We start from the raw sequence: 26,637 nt of genomic DNA, 5'->3' as shown, positions 1-26,637 counted from the left end.
TTATAATTGATACAGGACAATTATCACTACAGTCTAGAAACTTATATTGGCTTTACTAAGTTTGGCACAATTACTTTTGTCACTAAAATAATTTTTCAGACTCATCACCATTGGTTGATTTTAGTTCATCAAATGTCCTAGAACCTTATATGCCTCTTTCATCAATTTTTATTTCCTACTTAGTAAATTTAACATTGGAGCTCAATTTTAGAATCCTACCTAACAATATGGATGTTGCATACAAGTGATAGTGCATCTAATTGAAATTTAGACAATTTTTTTTATTAACATTTTTAAAAGATTTTTACATTTTTACATGATAATTAATGACTAGTGAAAATGGACTTTATTCAAAATAATACAACTCGATTTTTTAAATATGACATAAAATATCTCCTTATACATCGAATCTAAAATCCCTTAATAAAAATAGGTTGAAGGTGTTCAGATCCATCAATAATGCACCTTAATTCTAATTATTTTAACACATTGACATTATTGAAATATCATTGTGCATATAGAATTAATTTTAACTATTAGACCTAACAAAAATATCAAGAATATTACAACACCATGGAGAAGCACCTACTTAATAGATTGAATAATGATGCATCAGATATAGATTGATTCAAATAAGAACACTTTCCATCTATTTTGTGGGTACCTTGAGTTTGTAGTATGTTATTTTATAGTGTAATAAGTTCTGAATAAAATACAAGGCTATTACTTTGTAAAAAAATTGCACACTATTCTATCATAAACTTTATTTTTGTGAGGAGGTATGGAAAAAAATGTTGGATATTGCTGATAAGTTTGCTGGAATAATGTTTTGTCATTGATGTCAACATATTCTTTTGTATTCTAGTATTGTAGGACCATTTTGGATAAGTTGGTTTGCTCAATGTGTTGCATATGAGTTGTTGTGGTTTAATGGGTTTGGAGATAATTATCTATAGTTGGTTCAATATAAGTTTTAGAGATCCACATGATGTTTTGATTGAGTTGTGATATCTGGTATTGTGGTTAATTTTTAGTTGTTCGTGTTATTCGGTATTTTGGATTCTGTTCCGCATTTCTTCAAAATTGAATTATATTGGTTTTTATATTTGGTAGAGTATTTGGGATGTTATGGTGTGTCCTCAAATTATATGGTTCATTATTTGGAAGTATGCAAGTGAATCTTTTAGTTTATTAGTTAGTTGAGTTGATGTTCTTGAGGTTCGGTATAATGATGATGGAGATTCTAGTAAGTTTTGATGGTGTGGTTGTTTCTGGTGTGATTCACATTTCTTGTGGATGTTTCTAGATAATGTTCTATTTGAGTTGATGGTTCACATTAATCGTTGTGGACGTTATTGATCATTTTCTTGATCTGGTGGTGTTCTTCATGTTATGTGACATTCATAATGATTGTAGTGTGTTGTGGATGATCAAGGTGTAATTGTTGGAGGTGTTGCATGTTTGCGGTATTGATTTGGGTCTAGACTATGTCTTAGTAGACATTATTTTGGTTTGCATGTATTGTTTTTTATTAGGATAAATAGGTTTTGAGGGGACTAGAAACCCGGTACATAAGGTTTTAAAGGGACCCGAAACCCTTGAATTTTCACGGATCCAGAACCAACAATGGGACACTGTAGACAGAAAGATCAAGCATACCTAGCAACCATCACTAAGCCAATCAATAGCTAGAAAAAAAGGATCAAACACTACAAATCACACTGACCAAATTAACAAATCTAAAAACAACTAGATCTCAGAGATAGAGAACAATGATTTGTCTGGCACCCTCAGCCAATCAATAGGTTTTTCCTAGGAACCCTTAGCCTGTAGCATAAACATTAGGAGAACATCAACAAAACCTTCACCTAACCAAAAATAGAGACTGGCCAAACTGGGCCCTTGAAAATTGCCAGCATCCAACCTAGCCCTGAAAAGAGAAAAATACATAGGGTTTTTCCAGGCTCCCTCAACCTTGAGAGTGGGTTTTATAGGGCTCCCACAACTAGATAGGGCTTTAAAAAATCACCCAAAACCTTCACTACCAAAATAATCAAACATGTGAATCCTCTAGGCATAACCAACAACATCTGACTCCACCTTGATAGAAGATAAAGCACCTCCAACCACATCCATCTCCCCCTCCATAGAATACAGGACCACCTCAATAAAAAATGTTGGAGAAGCCTCAAGATGCAACCAATAAATCATAAAGCACCGAGCCATGGAGCCACGAAGAAGGTCAGAATAACCCTTAAGAAAATAGGGTCCAAGATAAGCATGAGGCACATGAGGAAGAACAAAACCCAAAACAAGAGACAAAAAGGGTTTTATATAGGCTCCCTTAACCTTATTCTGAACCAAAGAAACATGGGCTACAATATATCTCCCAAAATTACTAAAATCTATCCCATAGGGATTTAACCAGCTCCCTAAACTAGAAACACTAGGTTTTAGCATGGCTCCCAGAACCATAACAATAAAAGACGAAAGAGAATGCCAAAGGGAAGCAACCAACCAAAAAATTTCCCTACAACTACTCACAAGAAAAATAACCAAGTCCAACTCCACCTCAATAGAAGTTGCAGTCACCTCAATAGACTGCTTAGTAGACAACCCATGAGAAAGCAAACAAGGAAAGAAACTAGAAAAGACCACCAACCTCAAACCACCCTCCAATAGGGCGTGGAACCAAAGCCCCTGCAAAGCTCTTACCAAAAGAGAAAACTCTAGAACAAGAAATGGGTTCATGTAAACCAACCCAAGTGGAAAGCCCGAACAGGGGATGACACCCACAAAAACCACCAGAAGAGGGAGATTCATCCACCCAAAACCTAGCCCACAGGAACCCAAGAGGAAGCCAATACCCATTAAGTGTGAGAAACAAAACAACCCCCATCGCCATCATCATCCTCATCAGCAGCACCAAAATCATTTGTTAGTGAAACCCTCCCCTAGCCACTTCCTCCTATGCTCCCTTTCCCACCCATCGTTACTTTTCTATCTCTCAATAATTAGTTAACAATATGTGTCTTCTCGGTCCGCATGTATTGTTGTAGCGTGTGAGGTTATTATTTTTAAATTTGTAATGAGGGTTTAGTCGAACTTGAAATATAGATTAAGGGTTTGTATAAATGCACACAATATTCATTTGTGAGATGTATCCGTGTGGTATTTGCGAGTGTGTGATCGAGTAAGTGTTCGAACAAGTCTTTTGATCTTTCAGAAGTGTGAAGAGAAGTGTGTGGTAGAGCAGATTAGACTGTACTTAACCGAAACTGTAACTAGGCATGTGGTGATGTTATTTTCATAGTTCATGTAATCCAGATTATTGTTCGATCTTTGTAAGGCAGTGAACATTCCCAAGGCTCGTATCCCTTCTTGTAACTTGAGCAGTGAGTTATAGGAAGTTTTCCTGAATGCATGTGCATTCCCCTCGTGTAATATTATTATATTTCTAACAAGGTATACTGATATTGTGGTTTCAATGCTATCGTGGCATTTCCCTTAACCAAGTTTCCATGTAAAAATCCTGGTGTTATGGTGTTGTGGTTATTTCCTTTGTGTTTCTTCACTCTACTTTTATTCATTTGCATTAAGTGGTTTAAAGGACAGATTAAGAATGTTAAAAATTGCAGAACACTGGTTCACCCCCCTTCTTAGTGTTCCTTGTTTCCAACAAACAACATAAGTGATCCTCATTCACCTTTACTTTATCTATATTTTGAATGAGATGTTCAAATAATTAAATCAAAAGCAACACAAACTAGAGCTAGTGTTTCTCAATTGTCAAAACTGTTATTTCATTCCAGCATAAGAAATTGTTGAATTTAATTTCCTAGTAAAAATAAATTGATGTGGGCCTATAAGGGAAACATTGCTACTCTCTTATTCCTTTATTAATTCTTTCATTTATAGAGTATGAATCACTACTAAGTAAACACCAATACTTGCATTTATAATTTGGTCAATAAATTCTTATACACAAGGTATGTTTACAAATTAAGGTAGTTATTCCTCAAATTAAATTTATAAAATCTCTTTGAGATTAAATTAAATAAAACAACCATTTAATAATAATAATCTATCTCATACATGATTTTATTGCCCCACACATAATAAAGTTCTCAATAGAAGCCTTATAGTGATACTATTGGTAAAAATATATACAATTAGAGAGATAAAAATAATATCAATCTTGCCCTTGTGCCAAAACTAGTAAATTTGAAGAAAATTTTTAAATATTAACATACAAGGAAAATAATATAGCTCATTCCCACACATTTACCACAATTTACCAAAAAAATAAATTCTCTCAGGAATAGTGTAATATGTAATTGGTTACATAGTACAGGTTGTGGCTCACTGCTAGATTGGCTCACTGCCAATTGGACTCATTGTCCAAAATACAAAAAGGGGCTTACAACCAGATTATAATGTATACAAAATTGAACTATTGTAGTTGCATCTAACATATGCATAGATTATAGTTCCCTTGAAGTACATAAGTTGTCTCATAAATTTTCTATACTTGATTTGCACACAACTACAACCTTTTCGCATATAGTACACAAAATACTTGTTTTTCAACAACCATATCTCTAACACATAATACTCTTTGCAATATGTATCCACACCAAACTGACTGACTGGCCAAGGTGCCCACCCTCCCTATCCAAGGGTGTTGGGTTTGCCTTGGGTGCACCCTACCTAGGTCACGCATCCACCTTTCCAAGTTGCGTGCACTTGGACTGAGTGTCAGGTGTGCACCCATCCTGGTTAAGCATGCATTGGCTAGGTTGTGCCCCGAGTGCACCCTGATGCATGCACATCACCTCAGGCACACCAAGGTGCGCAACCACGTGGGTGAGGTGCATCCTAGTGCATGTTTGGGGTGCCTTGAGTGCATGCTCCATGTTTCCCTAGTGCACCCACACACACAGTACCCGCACACCTTGGTGTGTGGCCTCGTTTTCTCATCGCACCCCCAGTGTTCCCCGGTGCACATTCAGGGAGCATGCGGTGTATCCTCGATGAGAAATCCAACATGAAAAATATTAATGCAAATAATATTGTGACGACCAACCAAGACTAAAGAGGGTGCAACACTGAGACTTCCCAGGAGATTACCCATCCCGGTACTACTCCGATCCAAGTGTGCTTAACTACGGAGTTTTGATGGGATCCAATGCACTAACGCTAGTATGATCACACTTGTTATGAGCATTCAATCATGTACTTACTAGATCCTTACCCATGTGTGCATCCACCCTGGGCATCTCGCCCATGATGCACACCCACCCCAACCAAGGTGTGCACCCTCCCTATCCAAGGACATCTAATTTGCCTCGAGTGCACCCTACCCAGGTCTTGTGTGCACCTTTCCAAGTTGCGTGCAGCTGGACTGAATGTTGTGTGTGCACCCACCCTGGCCAAGCACGCACTGGCCAAGTTGTGCCTCGAGTACATCATGGTGCACGACCCCGACCCCCCTCTCAATTTTCCTTCATTTTTGTTACCAACATCTATTTCAAGCTATGCAACTTACCAATATTCACATGGATATCACCTTCATGCATGGTCTCTAATTTTACCCAGATCTCATGAGTGGTCTCTAAGTCCATCGTATTAGTCATCTCAAAATCTGACAAGGCACTTATCAATGCTTGCTTGGCTCTAATATTGTATTTTTGTTCCTTTATATCATCTAGAGTAGTAGGACTATTTTGTGGAACATTATATACATTCTTAGTAATCTTCCAATAATCTTCTCCAATGCATCTCAAATGAACTTGCATCCAACTCTTCCAAAGAGTGTAGTTGGTTCCATCAAATCTCAAATTATCCTTCTTGAAAGCAAAGGTTTCCATCTCAGATCTCCTCAAGCGGTCAATCTTCTTCTAGAAGATCTATCTTGGATACCAATTGTTGGCAACAATGCAACAAACTAAGAGGGTGGGCGAATCAGTTTGCACCAAAAACTACTACAACTTAAACCATAATTCAGATTGGATAATGAACCGTTAAAGCATTAAACAACACCACATCAATAACACACATAACACCAATATTTTTGACATAGAAAACTTGGTTAAAGGAAAAACCATGGTGGGAACCTACCCATGATGAGATAATACCCTGCTAGTCTAGTAAATGCGAATATTACAATGAGAATGCACATGCATTCAGACACACTACCTAGAGCTCACTACTAAAAATAAGATACCTAGAAAGGCTACAACCTTAAGGGAAGACTCACTACCTAACAATAAGTCTCATTGACTTACCAAAACATTCAAACTACAATCCAAATTACATGAACTGGAAAAATAGCATCTTCATATGCTTAAAGTATAGTTCTAGTTAAGCTCACTGTTAATTCTTCACTGCAACACACTTCTTCGCATAACTTTGTACAACTTCCCTGCTATTGAATGATTGATACAATATTCACACATAGCATGATCACTCTCAATGATTATTACACATATTTATACAAACCCTTCAACTTGTATTTCAAGATTAGCCAAACCCTCAATACAAATTACAAAATAATATCCTCACACACTACAACAATACATACAGACCAAAAAAATGTCAGCTAAGACATAGTCTAGACCCAAATCAATACCGCAAATATGAAATACCTCTAATAATTTTGCCTCCAGCATTTGCAACATGCTACAACCACCAAGAATGTCGCATAACACAAAGAACACCACCGGACAAGGAAAATCTTCAATAATGCACTCAATAATCAATGCGGACCACCAATATGCATAGAGAATAATCTAGACACATTCACAAGCAATGTGAATTGCATCGCAACAACTACAACAACTCAGATTACTAGAATCATCATCATCTACTAGAGCATAAGAATATCAATATAACTGACTGCCAACTTGAAAGATTCTCTTGTGGATATCTAAATCATGACCCAAACTAACTAAGGACACACGTCAACATCTAGAACACATTCCACTCATCTGCAACCAAAGATATAGAAATTCTGGAGCAATACAGAGGACAAACTAGAATACCGAATAACACAAACAACAACATAACATTCCAATACTGGATCTCATAAATTGATCAAATCATCATGCAAACCTATGCAATTGGGAATGAACCATCTACAAACAATGTACAAGAAACCCTTTAAACCACATCAGCTCACCTACAATACACAGGCTAAACCAACTCATCCAATCAAACTGCAACACTAGAATACACAGAAGAAAAATTTCCAACAATCCCCACATATGTTGACATCAATGACAACATATCAATCAATATCCAACAAGATTACCCTTTAGTTCATCCATACCACTCTCCAAATTGGCAGTTCTAGCTTCATGCTCTGTTTTCATAACTTTCACATCTTCAGTCAAATTTTGGGTCATTTTCAGGAGCTTATTGGTTTTATTAGGCATCAGATTCTTAGTAAAGATGTCTACAATATCTTTTATACCCTATTTGAGGAGGAAAATTTTTCTAATCACCCTCAGAAGCACTTCTCTTGACTAGTGGTCAAGTTAGCTAGAAGCATATCAATATCTTCTTCATCACTTTTTCTATCTCCAAGATCCACTTGGTCCACATTGAGGGGAATACCTAATTTAATATCATCTTCCCCTTTTCCTTTTATCTCCATTTCTTTCCCCACCTTTTTCTTTTTAGAACTAATATAGCCCATCTCTTAGGGTTTGGAAGGAGGGGTTTTGTATTTTTTGGCTGCAAGTCTAGGGTGGGGTTTACACTTTTTGTTGTTGTTAGTGTTGAGAGTGACCTTCTTAGGGGGACCCTCTTCCTCTAAGGGCCAGTATTTTGGGTTGTCATCTAGCACATGAAGGTCACACCAATCCATGGCCATCTCGCCCGACCCCTTCTCATTATCAATTTCGGTATCCGACACCACATGCACATTAGGGCCAGTAGAGGGTTTATGGGTGCTTTCAATTTGGTGGACATGGGAAGGCTTGACCTCATTTATTTTGGCATATTCCAAAATGAAAGCAGATAATAATTAATAAAAGCAAAAATTTTAATTGTAAATAAAATAAAATAATTATTTAAAAATCAAGAATAATTTATAAATAATAGTTTATTAATTACTAAGGAATTGGGGGGTACAGGTATTAGGAGCCTGGAAAATCAGAATTTAGCCTTAGGTGCTAAGTTGGTTTGGAAGTTGTATGACAAACCTAGTTCTTTTTGGGCACAACTTATGTTTGCTAAATACTTAAATAATGGACCAAGAGAGTATATTTTTAAAGTTTCAAGTTTGCCTTCTGGTTCTGTTATTTGGAATTTTCTATGTAAGTGTAGATCAATTATTTTGCCTCATCTTTCATGGGCTATCCATAATGGTAGGAAGGCCAGATTTTGGGATGAAGTATGGAATGGACACACCCCTCTGGTGAACATCGGGGATTGGTCTCCTCTAATTTCTAATCTTTCTTCCCTATGGGGTGTCTTTGTGGTAGATTATTTTGAGGTTGTGTCTAGTGGAAGTCTTAAGATAGCTAGATGGAAGTCTATTGAGTTTTTAGACGTTGATCAAAATGTGAAGTCAGAATATGAGAAGATGTTGGGAGAGAGAGTGGAAATCCTTTCTGATTCTGAGGATGAACTTATTTGGACAAGGAATATCTTTGGTAAATATACAATTAGAGATGGATACAACTCTCTCATGGTTGCTAAAAATCTATCTTCTTGGCCATACAAGTTGTTCTGGCATGTGCCTTGTCTTCCAAAAGCTGGTGCTTTTGCTTGGTTGGCAGCTCGGGACAGGGTCCTTACGAGTATGAGATTGGACAGGCTTGGTATTACTGCAGTATTCCCTTGTGTTCTTTGTAACAAAAACTTATAATCTTCTTTACCCTTGTTTCTTCATTGTGATTTTGCTTATGAGTGTTGGCATTGGTTGTTTGAAAAGTTAAATCTATCCTTTGTTATTAGTAAGGATCTCATTTCCCATTTCAGATCTTGGCCCCTCTTGTTTGCTTCATCTTTTTATGCATGTCTTTGGATTATTTCTCCATCTATTGTGATTTGGAATATTTGGTTAGAACGGAACAACAGGATTTTCAAAAAAACAAGCTCTCCTGTGGATGAGGTTTTATTAAGAATTGAATCTTCTATCTATGAAGTTGTATTGTCTTATATTTATAAGAATCTGGAAAATCTTACTTCTTTTTCACATTGGGATAGTAGGGTAACTAGGGTCTCGAAGATGTTGTTGGTTTTACTTGCTCATGGATCGATTTAAAAAAAGAATTATGCTATATGTAAGAGAAATTCGGCTAGTTGGAAACCTCCTCTACAAGGACATTTTAAATTGAATTTTGATGGAGCCTCTCGTGGGAATCCTAGTTGGGCTGGGGTAGGTATGGTGATTTATGATCATAAGGCAAGATTTATTCAGGCTCAGTGTCATGCAATTGGTTTTAAGACTAACAATTTTGCAGAATTTCATGCTTTATCTTTTGGTTTGGATTTGGCAATATCTCTAAAAATTAAGGATTTAGTAACAGAAGGTGATTCTATGGTTATAATTCAATGTGTCATGAAGAAGAAGTCGAATTGTTGGTGATTACAGTATATAATTGATCACATTTTACAAAAATTAGACTTTTTTGATTCCTTTTTGATATCTCACTGTTATAGAGAAGTGAATAAAATTGTGGATTTCCTGGCTAATCTAGCCATTGATAGTAATGTTAATCTACGTGAGGTATGTTTTGAAGAAATTCCTTCTGTGGTCTTGGAATTTTGAAATTTGTAGTTTTTTCCCGCCTTCCCCTTTCATTGGAGGTAGTCATGTTTGCCGGCCTACGTAGAGGTGTTCAATGTACATTTTAACTGATGGCATAGTCCATCATTTATGAGGTATGGTTTGCATCTGACGTAAGCAGTATGGATGGGTATCTGCAATAATTTGGGGGTGGCGGCTTGTCGTAGTATTTTATGCTGCTTGTCTTGTCATCTTTGGCTCGCACGATTGGTAACATTGCTTTGGTTTGAAGTAAGTGGTGGGAGCTATCATTTCTTTATGTGCCAGGATCTTTTCATATGTATTTGGGATTATTTTTTGATTTCTATGATGCTGGGTTCCTTTTATTGTACTTTTATAAGTGGCTTAGGTATGTTGTTGGCACTACAACGTTGGATATTTGGCATTAATTGGTTTTTATCAACCGCCATTTTATGTTTACATCATGGTTTGGGGTGCCTTCATTTAAAATTTTTAGTATTTTTTACACGAGTTGGTCATTTAGTGCTCTGCAAGGGTGTTTTTATTATGATTATTATGAAATGGCTATTTATTTTCAATTATGGTGCTTTTGAGACTATAGTTTTGTTGGCTGTAATTTTATTTGGTCTCTATTTTCTGCTTCTCATCTACATCGGTGGGGTTTTTTTGAAGTTCTGGTCTGCAAAAGAGGTAATTACTATTCATGTCTTCTCCATTATCTAGGTATCACATTTGTTTTGAGTCTCCATTGGCAGAAGTAGTAGATAATTATGGGTATAGCTCTGAAAAACTTGCTAGAGTTTTTGTTTTGCATTTGGCGGAATTGGATTCTGAAATTCGTAGGGTGGTGGGGAATTGTTGGCTGCGTTCTCATGCTTATATCTCTTTCTCTAAAGTTGTGTCTAGATCTCTCACTATATGTTATGATGTGTTAAATTGGATAAAGAATTGGTTTTGCTTCTAGCAGCTAAATTTTTGGCTCCTTCATTTCATAATTTGGGTATTATTGAGCCAACTTTGGATAATTACATGTTTGATATGGGTTCTTTCCCTTATGGTGGTTTTCTTTCTTGTCAAGATTTATTGGATAATGGGTGGTGTGGGGAGTTGTTATTTGAAGTTAAGATGGGTTTAATTTGTGACAACATAGATGATGCTTTGAAGGCTTTGGAAAGATTGTTAGATTTTGTTCCTTCTTAGATTGTGAACAGGGCTCTTGATGTGCTAAAGGCATTACATGCTTTGATAAATTATTGTTTTGTTACGTCTGCTCCTCCTCTTCCTGCAACTCCATTACAGGTTGTTGTTTCTTATGCATTTCCAGGCATTTCTCTGGAGGAGAGCCCGAGCTCTTGGCATTTGGTATAATGATATAATGGTGTTTTTCTCCATAGGTTTTTGATATTCTCATTTTGCAAGAAGGAGGATGGTATATGGAATCTAGTACTTGGAATGCTTTTTGTTTCCTTCGATTGGTATCAACAATGGAGTCTTCATTCATATATGTGAAGTTGTTATAAGGTCTTTATGAAATCAGACATATGGGCTCTATGTAACTGATGAATTTTGTAATGACCGCACCTTGCTAGCGGATTTTGGGTTTGGGACTTTGGTATAAACCGGGGTATTATGGGTTTTATTCTATGGGTCGTGACCGAAGATTTTGTTGCTAGGGTTCTTTCCTCTAGTATGCTCTTTGAATCCTGTGTAAAATAAAAAATATATTAATAAAAAAGTTTAGTGGAATATCCACTTTTTTTAAAAAAAAATTATAATTAAAAAATAAAGTTAAACATTTTAATAATATGAACTATTAATCATTTATATTTGGTAAGAATAATCTAGATATTGTAATATTAATTTTATAAAATAGTGAGAATTAACTTAATTGTTTTAAGTAATTTTAAGTAATTAATAACCATTAGAAATAAAATTTTTACTTACAATATATTTTTTAAGTTTTTGCAATATAATAAAAGACCTCCCTATAGTTGAATCAAGCATTATTTTTTAATTTTTAGAAGGCTTGATATTAGAAAGACAAGTGCTATTTTTAGAATTTTTATAGGGACATGGTCAATTCTTGCTTAAGTCGTGATGCTTTTTAGTAATTCATGAATTTCATTCTATTTTACAACTTTATAATATTTGTCAAAATAATCAATTTTTTAAGAAAATTATAAATCATGCTGCCACAATCTAACATGCCAAAATTATGTTTTTTTGAATAATTTCAAACAATCAACAATCAACAATAAATAATAAATAATTAGAATTTTTATTTAGATTTAATTTTTAATTAATAATTTAATATTACTTATAGTTTTTTTTTCTTGAATTCTCATTGAGATTTTACTTTTTTCTTCTTTTTAATTTTTTTTTATAGAAATTATCGAAGTCTACATGCTATATTTTAAATTTAAATTGGGCTCTTCACTTACTAATATATATTAAATTTTTCATTTTGATATTTGTATTTTGTGTATTTTAAGTCATGAATTTATTGTATTTGAGAAATAGAATATATTTAATATTAGGAAAAAACTTTGAGTATTTTTTAATGGGGTGGGCATTTAAAGACAAACCATTTCCAAGAAGAAAGACATGGATTTAATCATGATCTGATCAATATCTTGATCGAACCTATTTGATTGGAATAAAGAAAATATACTTGTTATTAAATATCATTCACCTGCAAATTGATTTCTTTTAGTTTTGGGGGGGTGGAGGGATACATATCAATATAGAATGTTTTTATAACATTTGTTGAAATGGGCCTCTCTGGTACCATTAATATAGAGCTCAAATGTCTTTTCAAATGTTGGTGCAAATGACCATTTTGTAATTGATTAGAAACAACACGATCATTTATAACTCTTTTGCTATTGTAAAAACTTGATTTGGAAATAATGATTAAACATATTAACCAACTCATATTTTATCTTTATTAAAAAATAAATTAATATATTAATTTATTTATTTATAAATAAATATAAATTTACAAAGTAATAGAACCATCTTTATTGCACTTAAAATATTGTTGTAAGGCATGCATACTTTAAAAAGCCAAAACTACATTATATATAAACGGATATTAATAATACTATTGTCCTCCTAATTTGAAACACTTGACTATGAAAACAAAAACAACACAATTTCAAGATTTGGATTCGTTTTCCATACTTTACAGAAGTCAAATTATTGTTTTGTAAGTACAAATTCACACTACAATAAATAAAAAATAATAGATGCATCAAATTTATAATTTTTTTTTAACAAACTAATATATTTTTATACTTAACAATTGGGATTTCGAAGAGTTGAAAGCTTTGGGAATGCATTTCTTCAAAGGTTAATCTTCAAAGATTGACTATGCTCTCTTTTGGTAGTTTTTTCTCTTGGGGTTTTCAAATTGGTGCTCTGGGTTTTTACTATGTATGTTTCTTCCTCTATTTTATTTCACAGACTGCATTCAGTTTGCATGTTAGACAGTTTACATGTATACGATTCACCACAGGTTTATGATATATGCATCTATGACTTTTTTATGTTCTTCTTGAATTACTTATCTTCAGATTCTAATATGTTTTGTTTTCTTCTTTAATTAATTATTGACTAGTTCTAATTTATTCTATGTTCACATCTGCTTCTAGGGTCTGTGATTTTCTTGTGAGTTGACTCTTTGTTTTCTTCTTAAGGCAAGTTTACCTATAATTAATTTTTAATGTGAAGTAATAAGTTAATAGCCATTTTTCTGTGTTCTTGGGTTTTAAATTTCCTTTCCATTCTAATTACTTAAATCAGTTTTGCTATCTTCAAAAATTTGATTGTGTTTGTAGTTACCTGAAAGTTTTGCAATGTTATAGAGTTCCATGCTAATTGCTTCTAACATTTTTCAGACTTGGATTGACTAAAACCATCCTCGGTAACAACATGGGTTATCCACCATTCTCCAAAACTCTATGGAGTAGATTATAGACTTAGCAAATCAACGAATAAGTACACTTTTCATTGGAAAGAACATGAATTCGAGAAGATCATGCCTTGTTGCCGATAGCTTTGAAAGATCTGCATTCATGAGTTTTAGAATGACTTAAATCACACACACTAAGCTTACACTTTTAGGCTTAAAATTATTCAACACTAAGAGTTGACTGATATTTTCTAGGCTTAATAAGTTGCTTAAGGTGTGTGGTCACATTAAGAATACACTTCTAGGCTTAAAAGTGTTAAACAGTTAGAGTTGACTAACATTGTCTAGGCTTAATATGTTGCTTAGTGTGTGGGGTTTAAGGCCTGCTATCAGTTTCCAATGTGTCTATCTACATGTCCAAACAACCGACATCAACAATACAATATGAAGTATTTAGTTATTAGGAAACATAGTTGTTATTTCATAATTTCTATAACGATATGTCACCACAAAGCAATGGGGATCTTAAGTTGAAATAGCGAGATTTAAGTATCTTAACTAAAAAATTATGTTGGTTACTATTAGCAGCAACCAAGAAGGAATACTGAGAGGGGGGTGAATCACTCTTCATCGGATTAGCAAATTTAACTACAAAAACAGATCTAATAAACTATAGTAATAAGACAGATAAGAAAATTTAAAGCACAACACACAACACCAAGATTTTGATGTGGAAAACCCAGTTAAGCTAAAAACCACAGTGGAAACCTACCCATGGTAAGATGATACTCTATAGTAGTATGTGGAAATATTACAATGGGGAATGTACATGCATTTAGGCACACTGCCTTGAGCTCATTGTTCAAAAGATAATGGCCTAGAAAGCTACAACCCTCAAGGAAGTCTCACTGAGTTACAACGAAATTCAATCTACAATCCAAAAGAAATGAACTAAAAGAATAACATCTCCAAATGCCTAATTATAGTTCTGGTTAAGTACATATGTTTTCTCTGCAACACCAATCTCTCCTCAATCTGAAGACCGAAGGATAAATCTCTTGTTTGCACATAAACCTCTCTTTGATAATGCATACATAGCATCGATACCTAAATTACATGAACATATCGCCTATATATACAAATAATCAACCTTGACAACAAGGTCGACTAAACCCTCAACCCTCAATTATAAAATTACATCACACGATACAAAGATTGACCACCGGACCAATATAATGATTTAAATGATATAACATGGACTTAAATAAATTCCCAAATGCTCAACTCCATCGGAAATAATGCCAAGATCAACTGCAACATGCTACACTACCAGGAAAATTGCATAACACAAAAATCATCACTGATTCACAAAAAACATCAAAAACTCACACAATGATCAATGCGGATCACCAAAACAAATAGGACTCAACTAAAAAACACCAAAAAGCATGTTAGAATCATCAGGAATAACTGCACCAACACTACTAATCAAATCTTCATATGTCAACAAATAAAAGCTCAAGAACACAATGAATCAACAACTGTCATGAATAAAGATAATTCACGGATCACCAAATCATGATCCATCTGAACTGAAGAGACACAAAACCATCCCAAACAATATCCCAAAATGTCAACAAAAGATATGATCACACCAGAATATACCAAAGGATATAACGAACTCTACAAAACAGTGATCAACAAAACAACATTAGAAATGGGACCATAAGATCTTCCCAATCTGCAATCATCAGAGCAAAACATAAGAAAATATTCAAATCAATGATAATAACATATCCTAGCAGCAACAATGACCAACAATATCCAACAATCTCCCCTTCTGGCATTGATGGTAGCATATGAATGTGAAAAAAAGTCAATGCAAAGCAAGAAGATATCTCCAGCAAACTCCCCCTAAGATCATGACATACAAAGTAATTTTTTACATGATCTCTCTCCTCGTTTGACAAAAATGCCAAAGGTCTCAAAACAGGAAACCAAAACTCACTCCCCAAAATAGAAACATGAATCTCTCCCCCTAAAACATAGACCACTCCACCAGAGGAGCAACACCAACTCATCAATCCATATAAAAGGATAAGATTGTGATGTCCACCGAATTGATGCAACTCAATGCATCTAGTTCTCATCAAGAGGGGTGGATACCCCTAACTTGTCTCTCAAGTAGAGAAATGTATCTGGAGGCAAAGGCTTAGTAAAAATATCAGCTATTTGTTCCTTTGTAGATACATACTCCAGTCTCACCTTCTCTTCACTGACTTGATCCCTCAAGTAATGATATTTTATTGACACATGCTTAGTCTTTGAATGTGGCACTAGATTCTTTGACATGTTAATAGCACTGGAATTATCATAGTATATGATAGTAGGATCATCATAAATAACTATGATATCCTTCAACATTTTCTTCACCTAGACTACCTAAGTGAAATTACTAGCAACATCAATATACTCAACTTCAATAGTAAATAAGGACAGTAAATCTTGTTTCTTACTAGCGCATGAAACTAACTTCTTACCCAAAAAGAATGCTCCATCGATATTTCTCTTTCGGTAATCAACATCACCAGCCCAATCTACATCAGTGTAGGCACATAACATAAAATCATCTTTTCTCAGATACCATAAACCATAATTCATAGTTCCTTTCAAGTATCTGAATATCCTCTTCACAACAGTTATATGACTCTCTTTCAGATCAACTTGATATCTAGCAGCCATGCACACAACATGCATAATGTCCGACCTAGTCTGAGTAGGATATAGAAGTCCACCAACCATAGATCTGTACAAACTTTGATTAGCTTTCACAGATTCATCATTCTTGAAAAATTTACAACCAGTCACCATAGGATTTCCAATCGGTTTGGAGTCATCTAACCCAAACTTCTTCAACAATTCAACCAAGAAGGAAGACTGAGAGGGGGGGGGGGGGGTGAATCAGTCTTCACTGAATTAGCAAATTTAACTACAAAAATAGATTTGATAAATTGCAGTAATAAGACAGATAAGAAAATTGAAAGAACGACACACAAAACCAAGATTTTGACATGGAAAACCTAGTTAAGGGAAAAAACACAGTGGGAACCTACGCACAATAATATGATACTCTGCAGTAGTATGTGAAAATATTACAATGGGGAATGCACATGCATTTAGGCACACTACCTAGAGCTCACTACTCAAAACATAATGGTTTGGAAGGCTACAACCCTCAGGGAAGTCTCATTGAATTACACCAAGATTCAGACTACAATCCAAAAGAAATGAACTAAGAGAATAGCATCTCCAAATGCCTGATTATAGTTCCAGTCAAGAACAAATGTCTGCTCTGCAATGCTAATCTCTCCTCAATCTCAACAGTGAATGATAAATCTCTTGTTCGCACATAAACCTCTCTGATAATGCAGAAATAGCATCAACAGCTAAATTACATGAGCATATCACCTATATAAACAAATCCTCAACCTTGACAAGGTCAAATAAACCCTCAACCATAAATTACAAAATGACATCACATGATACAAAGATCCACCACCGGACCAATATAATAATTTACAAGATATAACATGGACCTAAATCAAATTCCCAGATGCTCAACTCCGTCGAAAATCATGCCAAGATCAATCGCAACATGCTACACCACCAGGAAAATGACATAACACGAAAATCATCACTGGTTGACAGAAACCATCAAAAAATTGCACAACGATTAATGTGGATCACCAAAACAAATAGGACACAACTTGGAAACACTAGAAAACACGTTAGAATCATCGGGAACAACTGCACCAACACCACTTATCAAATCTTCATTTGTCAATGTCTGAAAGCTCAAGAACACAACCAATCAACAACTTTCACAAAGAAAGATAACTTGCATAATGCCAAAGCACGATCCATATGAACTGCAAATACACATGACCATCCCAAGCAGTATCCCAAAATTTTAGTACAAGATATGATCACACTGGAATATACCAAACTCTACAAAACAGTGATCTACAAAACAACACTACAAATCAGATCATAAGATCTTCCCAATTTGCAATCACAAGAGAAAAAAAATAGGAATATGTTGACATCAATGACAACAACATATCCTAGATGTAGCAATGACCAATAATATCCAACAATTACAACTAACAAAACTAGTATTAATGCCTATTAATATCCTTTTTCATTTTAAAAATTATTATTCAATGACATGTGCACTAACCTATTTTCTATTATGTGATGGTACAATGAATTCAATCTTAACTAGCCCAACATAAAAAAACATGTAAAGAGATAAGAAAATATCATGCCAAAAGAAAATCTAATAAATATAAAGTTCAACAATTCATTTGAAAGCTTTTAATTAGTAGAGTGTGCTTGTTACTTGATAATTTCTTTAAAGAATTTCTACCACACAATAATAGAAATATTAAAACAAACTGCTAAGATTTAAATGCTTCTCTTTTGATTATATTAGGTTATCAGCTAAAATTGACCTTAAAATTGAAATTATTGTACTTAATGTAAACAATCCCATAGATAGTAAAGAGAGATTGAGGAAAGATGCATGAAATGAATTCATAAGACGAAGTGCCTTCCTACAAGAATAGAGAACACATTCAAAACAAAAGATTGACGACTGAAAATGAGAGGTATCATGAAATGAATTAATGAGACAATGCCCCCTCCTACACATTCAAGTAAAGGAATGGGGACCAAAAATTAGGAGTATCATACCAATAATGAGTGGAAGTGACAATGGTTTATGCATGAATAACAATAATACATTTAGGGATTCCAAGAATAGGTACTAGGAAATGATAGTAGGAAAGACACCCGGGCCTTTTACAGCTATTCACCATTGTGTTAGCTATGCTCATCTTGCAACACAATCTAAATATGAGTTGGTATAAACCTTGTTTTGTGTGTTAGTTAACATTTCATTTTTTAGATTTTTTCCCTCTTCCCTTTTTAGGCTCAAGAGGTGATGTTATTAAGTGTATGACTTTAGGAGACATGTTTTTAATATAGATTTCCTTATTAAAATTGTTGTTAAGGATACCTAATGCTATGGATCTGTGAAACTTAACTTTGAGCCTATAATCAAGAGCATACTAAAGCTCAATGCAAAATTATTGTTTTTGTTATCATTTATCTCGTTAATTTTGTATGATGAGTCAAATTTTTCTCTATACTGCTTGTATATCTCCCAAAATATGGGATGCTATGAATTTTGTATAAATTGTCCGTATTTTATTTTCAATACTATTTTGTAAATCAATGCATTTGTTTATGAGATTCTAGAGAATTTATTTGTTTGCAATGTCTATTTTTAATTTTCTGGTATTGGGATTGGTTGTGTCAAGATTGTTGACCAATTTGCATGACACTTCACATATGTCATTTAAATTTGGGACCAGGGGAATTCTCTAGAAATTATTTTTTTCATTATCCTCTTATGAATCTTAGTAACAAAGTTTTTGGTTTTGATTTTTTGATCTAGAATTATTGAAAAGTGATGTTAAAAAGATCTTCTAGTTCCATCCTGGATTGCATATTTGAAGTATATGTTGAATATTTGAGTAGCTATTGTAAGTTTTGTTTTTTATAGTGGAAAATAGGTTTTGAAGGGCCCCTAAAACCCTTTAAAACATTAGATCAAAAGATAGCCATTAGAGAACACCACAAAAGAAAAAGACAACAAACGTAGAAAAGACAATTGGCCGAATAACAAAAAGCCAGCAACAGAAAGACACAACACAAAGACACTAAAGACCAAACAACAGAAAAAGCAGAAAACAAAAGCCAAGTCTAGGTAAAGTTCTTTAGCATCTTGGCAACTTCCAGCTCTAGTTGCTCCATGTTTTCAGCAGTCCTCTTGATCTCCTTAATATCCCTGCTTTAGTTTTTCTTATCTTGGGGGGTGAGTTCCTTCCCCTCAGTGGTGTCCCCAAAGGCCTTTTCCCCTTGGACACTCTTGAGCTTGCTGATAAGGACATTAATACTATCTGAGGTGGTTTTTAAAATATTGTGACTCTGCTCCCCAATCTTTTTGAGAGTCTTCTCAACCCCTTCCATCCTATTTTCAATTGCCCCAGCTCTGTCTTTCGGGGTTTGAAATCTATTGCATTGGGCATTTATGATTTCCTCTGCATTGTTGATATCTTTGGTAAGCTCACTTAAGTAGTCCGAGAGGGAACTAAAATTACCAGTGCCAATATCTTCCAAAGCTTCAATTTTGTTGGCCTCTTCGACTTGTTTGGCTTTTATGCTTTTTATTTCCTTCTTAACCCAAAGGAAGACCTTATTGAAGTAGTCCATGCCATTTTTGAAACAAAGGTCAATATCTAGATGGGAGCCATCCTAGGATTTGTCTCCGGTAGGATCCAAGTTCACCTCCAGACCCACCTCCTTCCACTCTACAATCTTAGCTTCCTTCATGGGGGTATTCTCCCCAGCCAAGCCCTTAATATGGTCCTTGGAGCCAGTAGGAAGGGGCAAATGGTTCTTAGCTTCCAAATCCACACCTCTCAGCATCTTCTACTTTTTCTTTTGGCTAGAAATAATTTGAACCTCCTCGTTGTCTGTCTCCATATCATCTTCAATCTTGTCTTCTTCCTCATACCAACTATCATCATCTTCCCCCTTTTTCTTCCTACTGATAGAACCTTTACCCTAATTCTCTTGCCTAGTTTTCCTTTTATGCTTGCTCGACTCGGTGATATGGGGGTCCACCTCAACATCCGAGTCATCCAATTCCTCATTTGACTCAAAAAACTCAGCAATATTTAGTTGAACAGTGGTATTCTAGATATGGTTGTAAAGAACCACCATAAGACCCTCATGTAGAGTTGGATTGGTTTTGGGATTAGAGATAGCATCCATAATCCCAACATTTAAGATACAAAACAAGTAGCAGGGGAGGGAAATTTTCTCCTTATACCAAAAATAAGTAAGAATAACAAAGTGGTAGCTATAAAATCTGGTATATCTACCATCTAAAGTTATGAATTCCATTATAGAAAAAAAAATCCATCGCCGGATCATCTTGATTACCTTAGGGGAGTAGTAAGTGTGGCTTCCCTTCACCAATTTCGCTTTCTCCTCCTCGTCCTTGGGGAATTTCTTCACAGTAGCATCCGACAACTTCTAGTCCATCTAGAATTTGATTCCATCCATCGGCAAACCCATAGCCTCAATGATCATGGTCTCATTCACCTTAACCTTCCTACTACCAATGGTCAAGGTGCCCTTATTCCACCCCTTTTTGAAAATCCTAGTGATTTTTGACCATCTTTCTTGCATTCTCCCCATGTAATTCGTCATTTTTATTGCTTGCAGCACAGCCCAAACTTGGGGATGGTCCCACAATTTATCAATTTTTGTAGCCTCCATGCGCTTGCGATTTCCCCCATCTTCTTATCAATATTAGTCGATTGTAAATTCCAACAAATACCTCTCTTCTCTGTAGAATTCCTTTTTAGCAGGGAAGAAGCCTCTAGAAGCAAATAGATATTTCTTAAACTTCCCCTCCAAAAAGAAAGAAGCACCCACAAAACATGTGAGATGATATGGAAATTAATAATGTACCTCCCTCTTGGTTTCTTACGATACGGTTTTATGATGCCACGACCACCCCTACCATTCCGAGAAATGATATCAAATCCTGCCTTGTTTTCTATGATATCTTTCATAATTTAAAATGTCACGTGCCACTTGAGGGAGCTCCCCATCTCAATACCAAATCTTGATTTGCCCACTCCGTACTGCCTCATTGGCAGCCCAATCAGTGCTCTTGTTGGCGTCTCTATAATCATGAGAAATGTAACACTAGTCAAATCCCTCAAGCATCTCCCTGGCTGTGTCAATGATAATTTTAATCATCCACGAAGGTTGATGCTTACCAAGGAGGCAATTGATAATATTTTTAGAATCCCCCTCCAGCCATAAGAATTTGACTCCCAAATGATGCACTAATTTTATAGCTTGGAGGGCTCCCACTTCAGTCAAATGAATTGTTTGGTTCCTCAAGGGAAAGGCCATCACTCCCATGCAAAAGCCAACACAATTCCAGATAACTCCACCATAGCCAGTTGGCCCTATTAGCCTTAATCCAATCATTGGGAGGAAAAGACCAGCAACACATCCTTCTTTTGAGTTGGCTGGTATTAATGTCCATGTGGGTTGGGATGTTCCAACTCCTTAAAACATCATACTCTTCCTTACTATTGCAATAATGAGATCCAATAGCCATCACATTCGCAACAAAATTGTATTTTACCTTAGCCCAAACCACTTCAAAGGGGTTAATGTCATTCCTGAAAAATCTGTTATTCCTTTCTTTCCAAATACCCCATAGGATATGTGGAAAGGAAAACTTCCATAAATTTCTTATGGTCGGATTTTTAGTATTGCAAGACCAACTCTTGAAACAATCTTGAATCTCCTCAGGGAGCTATTGTAAGTTTTGTTATTTTATTTGTTGCTTTACAATACTTGAATGGTTATCTGTTAAAGGTTTATTTGTGTTTACTATTTTAATTTTTTATTTATGTATTATTTGTTTGTCTTTTAAAATTTATAAAAATCTGGTATTGGGATTGGTAGTTGTGGGCATATTGACCCAATGGTAGTGCTTTATTTTCCTGTATCATAATTCTAAGATGTTGGGAGGGGGGAACTATAGAGAATATTTTAGATTTTTTATATCATCCATTGAAATATTATGATTCTATAGATGTCCTTTAGTTTAATTGTTTTGAAGAATATGTTTAGTGCTTGAGTTAGTGGATGTCATAAAAGAAACTTGTTGTAAATTGTGCATACTCATTTCATTTTTTTTCTTTGGGTGGATTTTGTTTTAGATTTTGGAATCCCTTCTAGGATTAAGCTCAAACTTTGACAAGGTATCAAATTATTTTTTTATCTAGGTAGGTCATATCAAATGTCTATTTGGAAAAAAAATTGCGACCTTGAATAAGTGAATTCTTGACTTGATGAATTGCTCTATACTTGATTAATATTTATTAATATTGAATGAATTATATTTAAATTGGCTAACTTGTCACAAATACTTCTAAAATATTTGTTTTTGTTTTCAATCTGTATTTGTTTTTTCAAGTTTAGGGATTGATTTTTAAAAATGTTAAATAGTATAATTTTTAGCATAACAAGTGCAAAAATTAAATGTTAGGTTTGGGACATGGACCATAAAGGGGTAGAAATGGTCATTTATTTTTAAGGTAGAAGGATGAAATTTGTATACATTGTATTTGACAACAAATATGAAATCCACTATCATAAATAATTTCCTTTCTATTGTTACTCCTTTTACAATAGTTATGGTAATTTTGTAGCCTATCAATAAATATTTGAAAAAAAACTTAAGAAATGCATTCAATTTGGTGAAATGGTATCATAGGGGCTTCACTGGCTAGGCAATATTATATCACATGCATTCATATTGGGGGTTTAATATCCCAAAAATGAGGGTACAATATATTGCCTATTGGTGAAAATAAGGGAGGTTTTAATTTGGGCTATGAAAAAATGCAAAATCTAGTGAAAATAGGGAGGCTTTTAATTTGAGCTAAGTGTTGGGAGGAGGTGAAAAAAATGGAGTTTAAGGCAATATTTTTTGAAAATAGGGGGATTATTTAGTATGCCAAGAATGCACATGATATAACTCGGGTTCACTAAGTGAAGCCCCCGTGAATGGTATTCAGGAGTATTCAAAGTATTTGAAGGAATTTATATATTCAAATATGTAAGCCAAATTTTAAAGTAAACAATTAAGAAGCCTTGTGTAAAGTGGAAAAAATCGAACCCTAGTCGTTCTCCCCTTCCCAACTCCGAGGAGAGAGAAGGGAGAGTCACTAGGGTTGATGGTTTTCACTTAGGAGGGACTTTACATTCAAAAGAGGGGTTGAAACCCACAAGATCCAATCCCACACAATGCAGGATTGGATTCTAAATGAGTTTCAAGGGTTAAGACATCAAGGATAACCTCTTTTGTAAAGAATGTAGATAGAATGATTGAACTAAGAATGCATGTAAAGTAGGAAAGATTCCCTTGTGAATGGAGATGGGGATATGGGATGAAGCTGCGGACCTGGAATTAGCAGTAAAATGTCGATACGGTGTTGTTCTGTAAATTTGAGCGAAAGTTGATGGGACGATGGCGCCCGACGTGCACACGGTCCTCCGAAAAATCTGCGAAACGAAGGTGGATATGTTCGTCTCTGCACAAGGATTCCAGATCTTCAATTACAGCCGCGTACCTGCAAGCTACACATAGAAAAGAGAGGATGATTGGGGGGTTAGGGATGAGGGGTTTGCCTTTAGGTCAAACCCTGGTTTTGGAATTAACCAAGAAATGAGAATGCTGTAAATGTAAATGTTTGTAATGTAAACAAGTATTGATACCTTGTTGTAAGAATGTTTGTATTCTTACATGCGAAGGTGTAATGTATGTTCTATGTAATGTGTTGTAAGTGATCTCCTCTTCAATGGTTGAATCTTTGTCTTAAATGCAACACTTAGCCTTGAATGGAGACTTAGAATGCTCAATTGCTTGAAGGAATGCTTGAATGCTTGAATGTTTGAATATTGCTTTCGCGCCTTGCTCACATATGTCCTCCTCTTTCTCTCCCTTTCTAGGAGAGGAAAAGTAGTTTATATACTTGTCAATTACGGCTGATAGACTGATTTTCCCGACCTTAGGCCGACCAGGAAACATTATTTTCCAATTTGCAAACTTAAAGACCCGAAGCCCCATAAGAGACCGGGCCCAAAATAGGGCCAGGGACCAGGGTGCTGGGCGCCATGGTCCTGGGGGACCAGGGCGCTGGGTGCCCTAGTCTTGAAGGACCAGGGCGCTGGGCGCCATGGTCCGACCTCCCGGGACATCAAGGTGCAAGGAGGGATCAGGCCAGGGTGCTGAAAAATGCAGTTTTTGATGTCATGAACAAGTTTCAGGGTCTCCATTCAGGTTCTGTGTTGGATCACCATCGTGAACACCCAAATGCAGTCGAAATTGCAAGTGTCACAATTTTAGGACGCTACATTTAGCCCCCACTTTAGCGGGAGTATAAGCGTACGCCAATACTTCCGGTAAAGTACAAGGAAACAACATTGAAAAACTTTCACCACGTCAAGGAGGCAAGATACACCAAGCCCCCAGTGGACCAAGGATCTTACGACTTCGATTGACAAAGTAAAAGGGAAGATCACGAGGGAGAACCATGACTGTCAGTAGTAAGGTTCCCTCACTATGAGTCATGCAAGAAAGATATCAAAAACTTTCAAGGCAAAGCTAAATTTGCCAAGAAGCTTTCAAGTATCTTGAAAAGATATGAATGGGATGTATGCCCCCCTACGTTAAAGCGATCGCACATGCCTCACCGGGGGTGATTGCTTTAAGGTAGTGAAACATATAAGTAATGAGAAGGGAAAGGAGCACGTTATCACAAGGATTTAGCCCCCAAGTGTGAGATAAGCCCAAGGATAATAGACACAAAAAACAAAGCACAAGGTGACTTCGCTTTCCTTGGGGTCAGTATGCTGTATGATAATTCATGTATATCATATGTATGTATACATAATTGTTCTTCATTCCCCAATCAAGGAAGGTCACCTAGAAGAAGGGAACACATGTGTCTTTTGAGTCAACATGAGAGAGACCAAAAGAGATCTCAATGCTTTGCATTGTCCTCAAGTAGACAACACTAAGGACAACAAATAGAAGAATGAGAGTAACACATAAAAGAAGTAACAAAAGAGATCAAGAGAGGAGGAGAGAGTCTGCTATGCTAATGAAACTAGTCTAGCATGTCATCTACCCCCCGATCTTGCTGATCGATATTTCGGGAAGGTAGGAAACATGCTAGAGGAGGAACATCCAACACAACAAATGGAGCTATCACAAGATCCAAATGAGGGCTATGTTCATGTTCTGAGCCACGTTGTTCTTGTCTAGGAGATAGGATAAGTGCTTTAGAAAATTCATTAGATAAATGGTTATCAACATCAACATATTCATATTCACTATCAGAATGAACAGGAGTAACATTTTCATCATGAATAACATTTTCATCTATATCATCATCAAGATTTATAAAAATAGGACCTTTAACTCACACAGGATCAAGACCATCATGCATCTTATGTTTAGGAGATTTTGGCTCAATTTTCGGCTGAGGAGAAAATGGAATAATACTGGCTGAAGGTGTTTTTGGGGATTGCAAAGTTTGAGAAGCAGCTGCCTGAGCTCTAAGATGACGCTTTCGTCGGCGTTCACGTGCAAAACGATTTCGTCTAGTCTTAGTAGGAAGATGAGGAGATTGAGGAGGAGGAATTTTCTCATCCTTATCACTTGGGTGTTTAGGTTGTGGTCTCTTAGGTTGAATAATAGGAGAAGAGGAAGGTCTCTTCTCTCTATAAGAGGAAGGAGGATGAACTACTCCATATAAGGGAGGAATATTTGGTTTAGGAAGGAGACCAAGTCCATCATGACGAGGAGGTATAGGTCTACTTTTAGGAAGTTTATTAGATATAGGCATAGTCACATTCATAGGAATGGGTTGGGAATTTTCTTGAGGAAAGACATTAGTTTTATCTTTCAAAGGAAGAACTTCCTTCTCAAGAACGATAGGAATATCAAGTTTGGGTGTTCTAGGTTCACTTAGAGATAGGATCATATCTTTTTTCCACTTTTGATAAGATTTAAAAAGATGATCACTCCACGGTGGAAGAGATTGAAATTGTTTAGGCCAAAAGTAATCAATAGGAACACTAGAAGTTCTTTCAGTAGGTTTAAAGAGGCTATGATTGATAGTAACAACTTCACCATTATGGGGAAATTTCAAGCACTTGTGAATAGGAGAAGCAATAGCTTTCATGGAAGATAGCCAAGGATAGCCTAGCTTCACACGAAATTGTTCGGACG

At 35.5% G+C, this 26,637-nt stretch overlaps 1 pseudogene; it reads right to left on the bottom strand.

The window, feature by feature from the left end:
* Nucleotides 1-5,097: 5,097 nt before the first annotated feature.
* On the bottom strand, nucleotides 5,098-5,216 carry LOC131035508 (5S ribosomal RNA; annotated as a pseudogene).
* Nucleotides 5,217-26,637: the final 21,421 nt, after the last annotated feature.

The sequence above is a fragment of the Cryptomeria japonica genome, chromosome 10 (genome assembly GCF_030272615.1).
Source record: "Cryptomeria japonica chromosome 10, Sugi_1.0, whole genome shotgun sequence".
NCBI lineage: Eukaryota > Viridiplantae > Streptophyta > Pinopsida > Cupressales > Cupressaceae > Cryptomeria > Cryptomeria japonica.
This window is presented reverse-complemented; position numbering and strand designations above follow the sequence as displayed.